This window comes from Panthera pardus, unplaced genomic scaffold (genome assembly GCF_024362965.1).
Source record: "Panthera pardus isolate Hobbes unplaced genomic scaffold, ASM2436296v1 HiC_scaffold_19, whole genome shotgun sequence".
NCBI lineage: Eukaryota > Metazoa > Chordata > Mammalia > Carnivora > Felidae > Panthera > Panthera pardus.
Window position 1 is genome coordinate 5,338,789 of NW_026526754.1, and position 15,855 is coordinate 5,354,643.

The 15,855-nt window shown below is 40.0% G+C and overlaps 1 protein-coding gene across 2 annotated transcripts in view; it reads right to left on the reverse strand.

Moving 5' to 3' along the window:
• CDH11 (cadherin 11) overlaps positions 1-15,855 on the reverse strand; it is a 152,598-nt gene that overhangs the window by 124,245 nt on the left and 12,498 nt on the right. The window contains exon 2 of one of the 2 annotated variants that reach the window (XM_053906513.1): positions 12,640-12,721. The exons of the other annotated variant lie outside the window; for it this stretch is intronic. The gene's annotated coding sequence lies outside the window, so the exon portion shown is untranslated. The remainder of the gene's footprint in view (positions 1-12,639; positions 12,722-15,855) is intronic. 2 annotated transcript variants of the gene reach the window in all.

Sequence of the window (15,855 nt, forward strand, 5' to 3'; positions counted from 1 at the left end):
AATGAATTGTAACCATAGTTTCTTTTGCGTATTACATATTAGAAGTGGGTAGCACTTTACATTATGGTACACAAAACAGCATATAATTAATTCTGAATAAAAGATAATGTATTCTTGCTAAATACGAGTTATTTTAAAATCTCTTAATGAAGAACTAAGCATATGCTGTGCTGCACAGTGCAAGTGGTTAGCATATGCCGTTAGAGCCAACATTTTGCATTTATTATTATATTTATTTTCAATAATAATATATTATTTTAAGTGAACACAAAAAAACTTAATCACTAACATTCCAAATGTGGAAAATATATGCAAATTATAGGAAACTTTTTGGCTTCCCATAAGTTGTCACTAAATAACTTTTTGATGACATGGTGCGATTGCAATTTGCAATAGAATGAGAAAAATGGAAAAGACTGTTACTTTTAAATCGCAGAACATATGCACAATGAATTTTAAAATTCAGATATGGAGAGAAACGTTTCTATTCTGAAAACTGACATGTTCTGAGTTTTCATGGAATAGCAAAGCTTAAAACCCAGTCTTTAAGTTCCACCTGATTTAGTATTGGGTTTATAATCCCTTTCTGACATTGTTTCCGCTTTTCAAAGAATGTATCCTGTCCCTGCCACACTCTTACGTTGCAGCTTTGAACTGAGCACGAGCCTTATTCCTCCCTCTGCTCTTTCACACTGCTATCACCATTATCATCCAAACCACCATCACCACAATCACCACCCGAACAACAATAAATCTTGGGCCAAACTCCTTTCAGTCTTATTCTCACCATCTGCCCCATGATGATGCTTAACATCCCTGTAAACCAGTCATATGACCATGGGCAAACCACCCCTCACTTTGAAGCTAACTTTAGAGCTCTCAGTCATGAAATGACTCTGCTAAGGTCTTTTTATATCTCCAAGAAATCTTCCATGCTTTTCCGTGGCTCTTCCTGAGTGCCGACAGAAAGACACAACAAAGCCAGGTTTCCTAAACTCACATATGCTTTCAATTCTTGCTTCATTTAAATGTGGAGGGGAAAAAACTGTGGACAGTAAAACTGAATTGCAATATCAAAAAAGCTTAGAATTAGAAACAAAATGTAAAGTTTAATTTTAAATTGAAGGTTTACAGGTGTCTGGATGGCTCAGTAGGTTGAGCGTCCGACTTCGGCTCAGGTCGTGACCTCACAGTAAGGGAGTTCAAGCCCCACGTCAGGTTCTGTGCTGACAGCTCGGAGCCTGGAGCCTGCTTTGGTTTCTCTGTCTCCCCATCTCTCTGCCCCTCCCCCCACTCATGCTCTGTCTCTCTCTCTCTCTCTCTCCCAAAAATAAATAAACATTAAAAAAAATAAGTAAGTAATTAAATAAATAAATGGAAGGTTTAGCTTCTCCAGAGGAATAAAAACTATTCATTAGAAACCGATTGAACGAAAGAGAATCATTCTTCATTCTTCTCCAAATACCCCCAGATTTGGAGTAATTTTCCATGTGCTTCTTTCTCAAGTGCTAATGTGTGGAAATGAAACATTGAAAAAGAAAAAAATGTAAAAGTAAACCAAAATAATTAATTAAACCATCCCTCCATGATTGCTGCTATTTCAGAATGATTCCCTTCACGGAGGAAGTTGAAATCACACTGGATAGATAATTTCGTGGCCTACTTCGCACCCCTTAACATTTTATCCTAAGCATATGTCCATTTAGCTCCACATTCTCTGTTAATACTTCCAGTGACAATTATAGCCCATCATAAAAATATACCACGTTTACTTAACCCGTCTCTTGTTAGCTACACTATTCTTCCCCATCCCTCCCTCCTTTCTCTCCTTCTCTTTCCTCTCTTTCTTTTTCTTTCTTTCTTTCCTTCTTCTTTCTTTTTTTCTTTCTTTCCTTCTTTCTTGTCTTTCTTTTTCTTTTTCTTCCTTTCTTGTCTTTTTGTCTTTTTCTCTTTCTTTCTTTCTTTCCTATGCTGAATCCTTTATGCATTTTTTTTAACATTTCAAGATACTTCTTTAGCATTAATTCCAAAAAATGTGAGATGAATATTGTAAAATCTCAGCAGAAATAATATCATTGTTTCAAAATAATGTTGGTGGTTTATTTTTTTACCTAAATACTCATCCTTAGCATTTTCTGTGAACTGCTTCATACTTCACCAAACCAGTCCCATTAGCAATGTCCTGAATTATCCCAGATCCATTCCCACAACACTGCTACAATGGAACAGAACGATTTATTTCTATACATTTCTTCTCCCTCCAGACTAGGTTCACTTCAGGAAGATCCTAGATGACTAGACACCCTAATCTCAGCTCTCTACTTAAGGTCAGGCATGTAGTAGGTGCTCAATAAAAATTCATTGAATTGACTAATACATCTTGAAAATTATTTACCAAACTCCATCCTTGCCCTAGAGCTATAAATGCATCCTTGCTCAAGTTACAAAGATCCTTCTCTATTTATTTTCCTTTATTCTTCCCTGGCACATTGCGCGCATGCGCGCACACACACACACACACACACACACACACACATTCAGAACAGGAAACGTCTTCCTCAATCCATTCTGTCCTCTACTGCTACTGCTGGGATACATTTGCAAAGGACAGAGCTGTTGTTTCTGATGTCATTTTAACTGTTTACTTTGCTATAATAAAGAGCAGAGTCAAAGAATGTCACCTCCTCAGAGAAGTATTCCTGGGAGAATTACCCATTTCACCTCACTTTAGCGAGAAAGACCCATTTCACCTCTTCTTCTATTACATGACTCTGTTTATTTCCTCGCTACAACTACCCCAATCTGAGGTTGTCCCATCATGGATGCTCCCTGCCCCTTCCAACAGAACTCTCCCAGATGTCAGGGTCTGTCCTGTTCACTCCTAAATCTCTATTCCACAGCATGATGAATGGGGTACTGGAGCCCCACAGAACTGCAAAGGTTCTTAGAGGTCACCAAGTTTAGCTCTATTATTAAAAAAATGTAAACAGATGCCCCAATAGGAATAGTTATTTGTCTAAGGTTTATGTAAAAATGATAGTATCTGGATGAGAATTTAGAATTTTCAACTCCAAGGCCAGGGTTCCTTCCACAGCTGCCCAATGATGGCCATCTCTCAGCCCAGAGTAGACAAGGAGGCCCTCATTCCCACTGAGCCTACAAAGAAAATAATGCTTTGAACCAAACTGAAAAGTACTCTCTTCCTTGTCTTTGGCACTATCCAAACCCTATCTGCGTATAATAGTGTCTTTATACAGCCAATGGCACATCAACCTTAGTAAAGATGGGGCCGCAATTACTATCTTCCTCCCACACAAAGGAGCTGAGGACTTGGCCATAGCCATGTGACCAAGCCCAGAACAGGTGCCAGGAGTCCACTGGCCAAGTACAAAGGTGCATCTCCTGAGTTTTCTTGTAACAGTTCAAATCACAGACTCCTTTGTCTCATCATGCACAGACCATGAACCTTGATTTTTCAGTGGACAGTTTCTCCACACCTTGAGGGAATTTTACTTAGAGGGAAAGACAGAAAGAAAAAGAATCCTGTGTTAATGTCAGTTATGTAGCAATGTGATGCATTTTTAACAGATCCATACAACTTCCAGTAATGACAACAGTAAACTGTTTCTCTTTTTTCAAGAGTTCTTGGGAGGCCAAAGGCCAAAGCCCATCTCAGATGCTGTAACTGTCCACTCTTTCTGAGATCCAAAGGCTCTTAGAAACCCACTCCCAGGCAGGTGAACACTGAGGGCACAAAGGGAAATGCCTTGTCTGAAGTTACTACAGAGGCAAGTAACAGGTGCCCAGAACTCAAGGCTCTCGGTAGCTCTGAGCCCAGTACTCTGAGAGTGGTACAGTTCTGGAACACTCAGCAGCTCTGGTTCACCTGTCTACATTACTCTTTCTAGTCCATATCACCTGGCTTCTGGTAGAAGGCCATGAAGCAGTGTGTCAAAGGAACATGGAGAGGAGGGCAAGGGACAGGCTGGGCTAAGACCTGACTCTACAAAATCCATGGAAATGTCACTATCAAAGAATCTTGACCACTGAACTGGACTCATACACTTGGGCCCCTACTTGAATTGGGCAACCCTAGAGATGCACCTGTATGTGTATATATGTAAATACACAGGCACCAAATAGTATATATATACTATATACATGTATACTATATACATGTATACTATATATATGTATATATATATATATATATATATATATATATATATACACTATATATATGTGTATATATATATATATATACTATATATATGTGTATATATATATATATATATATATACTATATATATGTGTATATATATATATATATACACATATATATAGTGTATATGGAGCTTTCTGTTTATGCTTGGGTAATTGTTAAAGGCTCTGGTCTCTTTACAAGCCACTTTGGGAGAAATTCTACTGGCATGGGTGTCAAGAAATGTTTTGTTTCACCTGAACACTAATGTATTATTGTTTTGTGGTAATTTTATAACTCTTGGTCTTTCTCCAGTTGCCTGTTACAAGGGAACAATGTTCTATGTCATAACTTATGGTATGCTCTTCAGTGAAGTCCTTTGTTCTATCTTTCAACCTTACTCTTACTTTCCCTTCATCCTGATTTCTTTAAAACTTTCCTTTGTTGAAATCTTAGTGCATTGCTGGTATTTATGAAGGCCACTTCAACACCTCTTGAGAATAGGAAATGCCATAAATAAATGGACAAGTAAATAGGCCATACTGTTTGAGCCGTTCACATGGCCAACTGCTGGGAATCCAGTCACCTTTCTCCTGGCAGCCTGCCCAGAACTTTAGTTAAACCCTAACAAACAGTAATTCCTTATTAAGTAAGAGTTGGTCCTAATATCCATCCAAGGAGCATATATTCAAAGAACAGTCTTCTAGCTAATTAATTTTGCTTTCAGTTATTCAACATTCAAGAGAGCTTTTTTATGTTTCTAGATGTGTGTATTACAGCATGTATCCAAACATACTGAAATAACCAATTTAATGATACCCTCCTCCTCCAGACTATTAGGACTTTGAAGGTAAGGACTACGATAGTTTTATTTCTGTGTGTCTAGTACCTATCACTGTGGCTATTACCTGGTAGATCTTTTGTTGTATAAACGGATGCTCGCTAAAGTAACTAGAGTTCACATGCATGTATGTTTGAACACATATATACATATATTTATGCATGCATGTACCTATGTTACCATCCACTACATAAGTGTCTCTCAAGCAATCTTAACAGACTCTGCGAGGCAGTGTATTATATCTGTGTGTATTATTATTAAATAATATACACATTCACAGAGCTCTTGCGGACAGAGCCCAGCTATGACTCCACGTCTGCATTACCGCTAGCTCTTTCCAGCCTGCCATATTTTCTCAGTGCAACATCATACTGAGTCTCAAGACAGAATCACAAGTAATTGGTTGCATACAAAGATACCTCCAAACATGGAGACCGGAGGAAGTATAGTAGTTCAGTAGGGCCAACCACACCCTGATGCTGTTAAGAGAAATAGTGTAGTTTATAGTATTCACACTCATTATACTTTCTGATAACCCTACTACACCATCTAAAATAATGTCTGGCTGAGAAAAAACTGTGCTCACTGTGTGTGATGGTTGGCTTTATGTGTAAAGTGGGCTAGGCAATAGTCTCTAGTTACACCAACACTTAGGGAGGTGTTATTGTGAAGGTGTTTTGTATTTTGTCATTAAGGTCTCTAACCAGTTTACTTTTGGTAAAGAAGATTATTCTCGATAATCTGGGTGGGCCTGGCTCGATCAGTTGAAAGCCCTTCAGAGCAGAGCTGAAGCTACTCCGATGATGAAGAGAGAAGTCTACCTGTGGACTGCGGCTTCAGCTCACATCCTTGGGCTCCAGTCTGGCCTTGCTGCTCACCTGTCCTGTGGATTTCAGACTTGGCTTTGCCAACCCTTGCAGTCGCTTGAGCCAATCCCTTTCAATAAATTTCCTAATATGGGTGTATCCGACTGACTCCAGTACCCTCAGTGTACCCTGACTGATACACTATGTATACATCAGTATTTACAGATGGGAAACTTCAGGCAACTTCATACTCAAGGGAACGAAAGAGGCCCTACAATCTCCTGATAGCAGCCAGGAAGGCTTTCTTTTCTTTTTTTTTTTTTTTTAAACGTTTATTTATTTATTTTTTTTGAGACAGAGAGAGACACAGCATGAACGGGGGAGGGGCAGAGAGAGAGGGAGACACAGAATCGGAAGCAAGCTCCAGGCTCTGAGCTGTCAGCCCAGAGCCCGACATGGGGCTCGAACTCGCGGACCGCGAGATCGTGACCTGAGCCGAAGTCGGACGCTTAACCGACTGAGCCACCCAGGCGCCCCGCCAGGAAGGCTTTCTATCTCCCCTGAATGACAGTCTTCTTACTTATGTGCAAAGGTCAGATTTCAACTGGTTCAATAACAAGAATGCTCGGCTTTCCAGTTTGCACATTTTTTACAAGTTCTTGGAAAAAGTAATTCACAGGAGTTTATTATGAGGCCATTGTTGCAGAAGATCATAAGGATGATATTTCTGTAAAGCCTTTTTTTGTTGTTGTTGTTAATGCCTTTATCTGATTGCTTCACACAAAATAAGTGTTTCACTTGTGGAGGAAAATATGTGTAAGTTTTCAAATTATGATTTTTGTGCTAGAGAAGTGATAATAGGCAAAATAATTAATTGGTGTAAACGGTAAGGGTTTGGACTCCACGGGGACCCAAGTTCCTAAGTGGATGACTCTAGATGGATTAGCTTCTATGAGCCTCAGTTTCCCCAACTGTGAAATAAAGATATAATCTGTCACACACGTTTCTATGAACAGTGCCTGCTATGGCCCTTCAGAAATGAATCTTTCAGATTGATCTTCGTTCTTCAGCCTAGGGCTTCTGAACAGCAGCATTACTGGGCCAGATAAGTATTTGTTGGGGGGAGAGGGTGCTGTTCCGTGCAATGTAGAACATTTAGCATCATCCCTGGCCTCTACCCACTAGATACCAGTAGCATACCCCTACCCAGTGGTGACAACCAAAGATGTCTCAGATCTTGCCAAATGTCCCCTGGTGGAAAAATCATCCCAGGTTCATAACCACTGCTTTAGGGATGCAGTTATTACTATTATTTTTTGCTTTGGCTTCTAAACTTTTTCCAAAAAAAAAAAAAAGTATAACATTCATATTGAAGAGCATAGCTCGATGAATTTTTACTAAGGGAACATGCCCATGTTATCAGCCTTATAACAAAGAACAGAATACTGCGAACTCCTGTTCCCTCCATAGGAAGCCCCTGACATTCTCTTCTTTTATAACTACCAAGGACTTTCAGTCAGAGAAATTGAGGCATAAACTTTATTTGTTTTCTTTTTTTATGTTCATTTATTTACTTTGAGAAAGAGAGAGAGATTGAGTGCAAGCAGGGGAGGGAGAGAGATAGAATCTCAAGCAGGCTCCGTGCTCAGCATGGATCTCCATGCAGGGCTTCATCCCATAAACCCTAAGATCATGACCTGAGTGGAAATCAAGAGTCGGACACTCAACCAACTGAGCCACCCAGGTGCCCCTGAGGCATAGATTTTAAATCATGAGAGGTGATTCAGAATAGGAGTCTGTAAACTGGTTTTCTATGAGATTTGCCAAGGTAACAAAGCTCCGCTGGAATGATGATCTACCCAGAAATCATCACAAGGTAGCAGGTGAGCCACCCAAACCCAGAGGTGGATTGTCTGGAAAATGGGGATTTATATAAGAATGGCAAGTCTTACAGTTTTTTCCTTCCAACCTGAAAATTCAGCTTGTCTGACTCAATGGAGAAAAGAAATTATCAAAAGAGATCAAATGTAGAAGGAAGGGCCATGCAACTGAGCAGAACAACAACTGGAAGACCCAACCTGGCCAATGTGGTGTCTTCAGAGAATCTGAGAAATGGGATGTGTCCCCAGGTGTTAGGATATCCTTTTCCCTGTTATGCCTAAGTTCCCTGGGCCGTAGGGAATGGCAGGCCAACACATTAAAGTTGACATGTCTTCAGATGCTTCTGTAAAACAACCTTGGCAGACCAGTTGCATGAGATACTCAAGTTCTACTCAGATAGTAAGAAAATATCAAGCCAGCAGGCCAGAATGGCACTCCTTCTCTGGATATATAACAGTCGTGCTATTGGGCATTTACCAAATTGTCCTCATTCATCTGTGAGCTGCTGGACAATTGGAGCTCGGTCTTTTCATTTTCATATCCCCAATAGCATCTCCTATCGGGACAGGAATATGGTAGATGCTTAGCTAATGTATATTAGCTGAGAAAATAAATTATGTACTAGAAAGTGCATTTCACTGGGAGTTAAAAGTGCTGATGCCCTATTCTTGACTGTACTATCATTATGGCATGAGACTTCAGGGATAATCCGTAAATTTCTCTAAATATCAGCACCTAAATCTGTTTAAAAATATAAAATGTAATATAAAATGTAAGTGAACAAAATGGCCTTGAAGGTCACTTTCAGAACTTTGATTCTAAAGGATATATTGAGCAGAGAACCTGACCTTACAGAAATGGTTTATAACCATCTGTTTTCTCATTAATTCATTTATACTTTAAATAACTTACTCTTTCATTCATCCATCCATGGGCACCATGAATTGTGAGATGATATGCTGGTCTGGGCTGCATGAAATTCACAGCCACTGAGAAACAGCACATAGACAGCTGTACCTTTATAACTTCTATATTGGGAGGTGACATGAATCCCTTCTACCAAAGCATAAACAGCACAAATGCAGACATTAACTGCGGATAACACGCTAAAGGTCTAGGGAAGCCAAATACCATTTCAGCTATCCATTCATCAAACCATCCATCCAATAACAGTTCTGAGTATCTATGTGTTCAAGAGGTTTTGTTTTCTATCCCAATCCCACTGTCAACCACAAGAATGAACACATGGCCCAAGCGGGGTCCTTAAGAGTATTCATAGGACCTGAAAAATAGCCTCAGAAATGGGCATGTGGCTCAAGGCAGGGCATTCTCAGTTCTTTGGAATTTCCTGCTTGTGCACACTTAAAGTATAAATATATGTTTTGAGACTTCTAGTGGTCACTGTGTCATTGTTTATGTTACATAGGAAACCCTCCCAGGGCAAGAGAATCTGAGACTAACACTCAAAGAAAATCAGAGACAAGTAGATGAAGAGGTCACCACGTGATGGAGACGGAGAAGAACACATTTTCCAACATTGTTAAGCTCTGGATCCAGTCCAGCCAGAAGCTAGAGCTTCCATGGACGTTCCAATGATACAGTCCCAAACTTCTCCTTTTCTCTTCAACTATACTTCGCAGATTTTTGTAACCTATAGCCACTACAACCTGCTAGATGCCCAAAATTGAAGGAGCCATAAGTGTCAGAGCTGAAGAAGGTCAGGGGGCTCTGATCAAAGGAAGGAAGCAAGGATAAAAGAGAAGAAGGATGAATCGTAAATGTCAGGAGAGACATGTCTGAGACAGACAAGTACCTTAAAGAAAAATTAAGAGATTGAATTGAGGGAATTTAATGTGAGAAGGCAACCAAGTATCTCCCACCAGAATGGTATTTATTGGACTGCCCAAGATGGGTAGACAAATTGCTATGTTTAATGCCCCCTAAGAGAACATTTCCACCTCCTTCCACTTACAGCTAGCACATCTTATCAAGGGATTTAACTTAAGTATCTCTTCCTGAGACAGATGTTTAGCCACTTTTTTTTTTCTTGTCACAGGTGAAAATCCCATCACTTTGTCCTTCCAAGCAATCCCTCAGATAGGTGTGGGAATATTCTTCCAGGCATCATCTCAAAACTTCTATCCATTAACGAAAGGAATTATGTTCTAATAATGGTATCTCTTCCAGTCATCTACTTATACAAACTTGTTCTACACATTCACTGACTTCTCAGAACCCCAAGAGATGCATACTACCCTCCTCATATATCCTTGCTTAAATTACCTTCTCTGGAATAAAGGCAATGAATGCCCATGAGGAGACATGGGCATGAACAAGAAGAGGCCATGAAAAAGAGGCCCAGATCCTGCTCTTGGCAGATCCCTGAACTCATCTGTGCTGCTGGTCAGGTTTCTTTTCCTGTGTGGGACTCCCCTTCAATTTTAGGGGATGCAGCTCTCGGACCATTGTTGGGATTTCCTGTCATCACTCTGAGAGGTGTCAGCCATGATGCTAATACTTTGGCCTCCTTTTCTCCCCTCCTCCATCTCTTGCTTCCTTCCTTCCTTGTCATTTGTATTCCTTTTTTTAAATTTTTTTCATTCTTCCTTCCTTATTCCCTTTGTAGTCATCACTTAGTCGGCCGCCAATAATGATAAATATCCTCATAATCATCCTCCTCATTCATACCCAGTAGCACTCAGCAGGGACGGGCAAAGACAGCAACTATCATTCACCTCCTAACATATCACGTTGCCATGTTTTGCTAATTACACTTATCACTACTGAAAAATATGTTGTTCATTCGCTTAAATTTTACTGTCTGACCCCATAAGAGTAGAAACTGTCTAACGTGTCCACCTTTCTATCTCTAGCCTAATTAATTTATTGGTGTCTCATGAATATTTGCTAAATGGATGGATGGATAGCAGATTTATTGTCATCTATTTTGCCTCAGGGACACCTGTACTCACAGGTGTCCCACATCTTAAGGTCAGGTTGCAAGGTCTGAAGCTTGTGTCAATGTTAGCTCATCATATCTTTGAAAGCCATTATTATCCCTGGTTCTAAGTAAGAATGACCCTATCTTGATCATTCTCTTTCTATGGATTCCTCTGTTACAAGACCCAGCTTTGGGTTGAAGATTCAGCAAACCTGCAATAAAGCTAAAAGTGAAAGAAGGTGGCTCTTGCAGCTGTGATTTAAAAGGTGGTGAGGCTTTAAAAGGTGCAGCCATGAGCCCACCTGTATGTACCTGCCCTAGTTTCTGCCCGCCTAGGACTTACACATGCACAGTCACACAAGTATGTACCCACATGGCCCGAGCACCACACCCCATCTCCCTAGTGGTCATATTTCATGCCTCCCGATGAAACTCTCTAACCTTCACGTGAATCTGATTTCCTGGATAAATTTGGCATTGGAAGCAGCTTGGTTCATTGAGTCATTACATCTTCTTGGTTAGCTTTGGACCTTACCTTCTGCAACCTGCTAGAGACTCATTCAGGATGTAAATATATATTTTAAATGATTGTGTATCAAATGTTTATACACACAACCATAAATGACACAATTTAGGAGAAAGTGTTCTAAATTCACCTTTGCCAGGTATTAACAGAATTACTATGTTAATATTATTATTTCAAAATGGTTGTCGTCATCATCATCATCATCATCACTATTGGGCGCTTACAGTACTGTAGAAAGAGCCCTGGAAAGGGAGACAAAAGATGGGAAATCTAAATTCAAGTTCTGCATCTTACTAGCTGTATAATAATAAGCATGTATATAATCTGAGCTGTAAGTTACCTTGTCTGAAAAATAGGGGTGAAAGTACAGGGTTATCTTGAGACTGAAATTAGGTAACACAACAACGTGCCTAAGAGTACTTCCCAACAGTTGTTTAAAAATTATTTGTTGCATAAATTGTCCTTTGAAATACTAAGGCTTCCACCATCTATACAGTATCTACTAGGTGCATGCAGCTTCTGAGCACTAGACACGTGCCTAGTCCCCACTGAGATGTGTTACATGTGTATAATACACACCAGATTTCCAAGACTTAGTATGAAAAAAGAAGGAGAAATAGCACATTAATAATTTTATATTGATTGCATGCCATAATATTTTGGATATATTAGCTGCATCATTAAAATTGTCACTTTTTGTGGCGCCTCGGTGGCTCAATCAGTTAAGTGACTTCAGCTCAGGTCATGATCTCATGGTGCATGGGTCTGAGCCCCGTGTCAGGCTCTGTGCTGACAGTTTAGAGCCTGGAGCCTGCTTCAGATTCTGTGTCTCCCTCTCTCTCTCTGTCCCTCCCCTGCTCGTTCTCTCTCTCCATGTCTCTCAAAAATAAATAAACCTTTAAAAAACAAAAAATAAAAATAAAATTGTCACTTTTTTACCTTTTTAAAAACCGGACTACTAGAAAATTTAAAATTGCATTATTTGGCTCACCTTTGTGGCTTGTGTTACATATCTCAAGGACAACACTGGCTTGGAGAGCTATGCTCCTAGAATTTCAATTATAAACATAGAAAAGCTCAAAAACAAAGGATTCGGTGGAGAAAATTGAGTTCTTAACATACTTCACAGTTATGCAAATATTCATCCAGGGAAAGAGACCACTATTTATGTCAATTTCTTTAAAAGGAAAGCATGAACCCTTCATAAGCAATGGAAAACTAGTCCGCATCAAATCCAAGAGAAGGTTTGGTGTGGAAGAGAGAAATGATAGCTTAGTAAACTTGAGTAGAAGGAACAGAAAGGAACAAATGGGTTTGGAGCCACTGAACTTGGACACAGAGTCCACGTTGTCACTACTAGCTGCTATGTAACCAGAGTAAGGTGTGCAAGCTCACAGCACCCACTTCCTCTCTGCAGAGCAGAAGTAACAATACACATCTCACCACAGGGCTGTCGCTGACATTTATGAAGTGTTCACTTGGCTCTGTATATGTTCTTGTCATGCCAAAAGTACAGATGAGGAAACTGAAGAAAAAAAAAAAAAAAAGAATAACTTGTGTATTCCTGGCCACACCACTAAAAACTGGTGGCAGCAGAATCTGAAGGCAGTGAAGTCTGAACCCCTTCAGCCCTTGAGCTTTTAATCACTCAGGTCAGGTTTCAACGCTGTCATGAGACCTGAGTGAGACAGTGAATTTAAAGCACATGCCAAAGCCATCAAGGAAGCATCCGTGTTTCTTGCTGTTTCAACCCGCAAGAGAACATTGATAGGATATAGTATGCAAGTCATTCTATGTCCCATCAGCTCAAAAGAAACCCCCGAACAGATGACCAGCAACCTAAATGAACTTTGGAAACTCTGATATATTAGTGTCCTGGAGGCTGTAAGAATTGTTGAATGTTCTGAGGAAATATATTCTAAAATTCACGTATGAAATATGAAGCCAAAGGGATTTTGACCTCAGAGATAACCAATAGGCTTAAAATCAGTTCCTACATGCTCAGTATAAGGAATCACTTACACATATTTTCCCAGTTCTTCCTCACACTATGTTGGATTTCCAGATCTACCTAGGTGGACTTAGCATCCAGTCACTGTATCTTTTATTTAAGGTAAAGCATAAATTTCATAGATATTGAACTATTTATATAAAGCATTTTTGGTTTTGTGTGTTTGTTTGTTTTGTTTCGTTTTTGTAAGGATCCCAGCAAGTCAGTGGGAATGAGGCAGAGGCAGAGCCAGAGCCAAATTATACTTAATGACTGGGGGATATTCCTAGCTGGCAACGGTCCCCAGGAGTTTCCTAAGGGGTGTCCCTGGGTCCAGCATGCCCGACGACCTCTATCTACACATCCTCAGGACACAAGGTCACCTCACATAGTAACAGTCACATCTCAGTAACTACCCACCCTGGTTCTTCTGCAATAGACTTGATTATTTCTGACAAACTTATTTCTTGTCCAATTTGGTATGAAAATTAAAGTTGCATTAGCACAATGTATGTCATGTGAGTGGCAACCTCAATGCTCTACTATAGCAAACCCAACGGAGCCTTGAAAAGAGGTTCAACAATACAGGTAAAGTTACTGTTTCCAAAATAGCTGTTTTGCATCCAAATCAGTCTTGCCTGGGAAGGCACGCTTGTGGCCTGTGGCCGAGCTGATACAATCAATGTAACTTTCTCCGAAGGAAACCATCTTCAGAGAAAATGTTAATCAAATCGTTTCCCATGCAAATGTAAAAATAGGGGAAACAATACTAGAGATAATATCAATATTTTCAACATTAAGCGAAGACAGGCAATCCTTGAAGAGTGATGCTATTTCCATGAATTTAATCAATTCACATTCTTAGCCACAAAGCTTTTCTTATTTGCTTTTGTTTTTACAACCATTAATTTAAATGAGTCCGGAGATAGGATTTGTAGGTTCTTTGCCAGAACCTGAGAACTAAGTCCTGAGTTCCCAAGGGCCTATCATCAATTTGGTTTTCATTGTCCAAATAAATATCTGAACCCCAGGAGCTGGATTAAGAAGAGAATAATAATACATGTATTCTCTGGGTCAAGCAGGGTAGCCAGAGATGTTCTTTTTTGCTTTTGTTTTTATTTTGTTTTGTTCGGTTTTTGGACTTTTAAAGCAGAGCTCAGCTGTTCTTCCAGATCCCTCCTGTGGGGAGGCAATTTTCCATTCTTTTTTTTTTATTATTATTATTAAAAATTTTTAAATGTTTATTTACTTTTGAGAGAGAGAGAGATCAGGTGAGGGGCAGAGAGAGAGGGAGACACAGAATCCGAATCAGGGTCCAGGCTTCGAGCTGTCAGCACAGAGCCCGGTGGGGCTTGAACCCACGAACCACGAGATCATGACCTGAACCCAAGTCGGACGCTTAACTCACTGAGCCACCCAGGCACCCCAGCAATTTTCCATTCTAACCCTCTTCTACAAAAGAGAGAACTTGAGTCTAGACAAGGGAAGCAAGTTCCCATCTCTTGTCTCACAGTGAGTTGGTTAACAAAGAAAGAATGGGTAAAGATGAATCAAAGAGGCATAGAAATGAAAATGTTTCAAGAATATTAGAGCAGACATAGAAATACCAAGCACGGAGACCATGTGGCCTTTGTCTCTCTGGGCAAGACTTAGTCATGTTGGTGTTTGCAATTTCATTTGTTCTTAAGTCCCGGTTTAGAGTGACAAATTTGATGTCTCTTAAAATCCAGTATAGATGATTCTTTCAACTCTCAGAAATCTGGGTCCTTATTAATATGCCTCAGTGAAGACACAATGTGACTCTCTTCTCTCAGCTTTTGTATACATTGTACCAGGTCATGGCACCACACAGCAGAAGGTGGAGAGTGTCCACTGATGGATAACGACTAGGCTTATATGCTTTCTCTCAACACCCTCTATAAACACCACTGTAAACTCTGGCTGCAAAATAATTGTTCCAAAGTGACACTGTTGGGGCATCTTCATCTATGCCAGGGCTGGAGAGGCGCCAAAATTTCAAAAAAACAAAACAAAACAAAACAAAACAAAAAAACCATGGAACTTGGAAACACAATTTCTTTTCTCTGTAACACATCTTTTTAAGCATTTAAGTCATATGAGCACATTACAGAAAGCATAATATTCTGTGTCATCTTCAAAGCATCCTGGGTTGGGAGAAAGCCAAGAACCCATCAATCTTAGAAGCATTAGAAGTGTCCTAGGGAAAGCTTTCTGGATCTTCCAGGTTCTGAGTTCAAATCCTTTGCCACAATCTATCTGTGTGATCTTGCGGCTCCTGTTTATGAGGTTGGAAAGATGCAGTGACATAATCCTTGGAAGGCCAAGTCCAAGGCACTCAAGATGCACTTCGCCAAATATCCATCCCAATTTCTCATCGACGGTCAGCAGCAAGTCTCATGAACCTACCCCTGGAAGCCTCTTACCTCTGTGTCCCTACAGCAGAGCAGTGGAGAACATGGGATCTGTGTTCAAATCCCTGTTTGTCCACTTATTAACTGTTGAAACCTGGGGAAAGTTGTTTGACTACTCTGAGTCTTAGTTTCTGTGTTTTATAAATGGGGATCATTATAGCTTCTGCATCACTGAGGTTGTAGTGAGGATGGGTGGAGATAATTTATGGGAAGTGCTGAGCACAGTGTGTGCATATA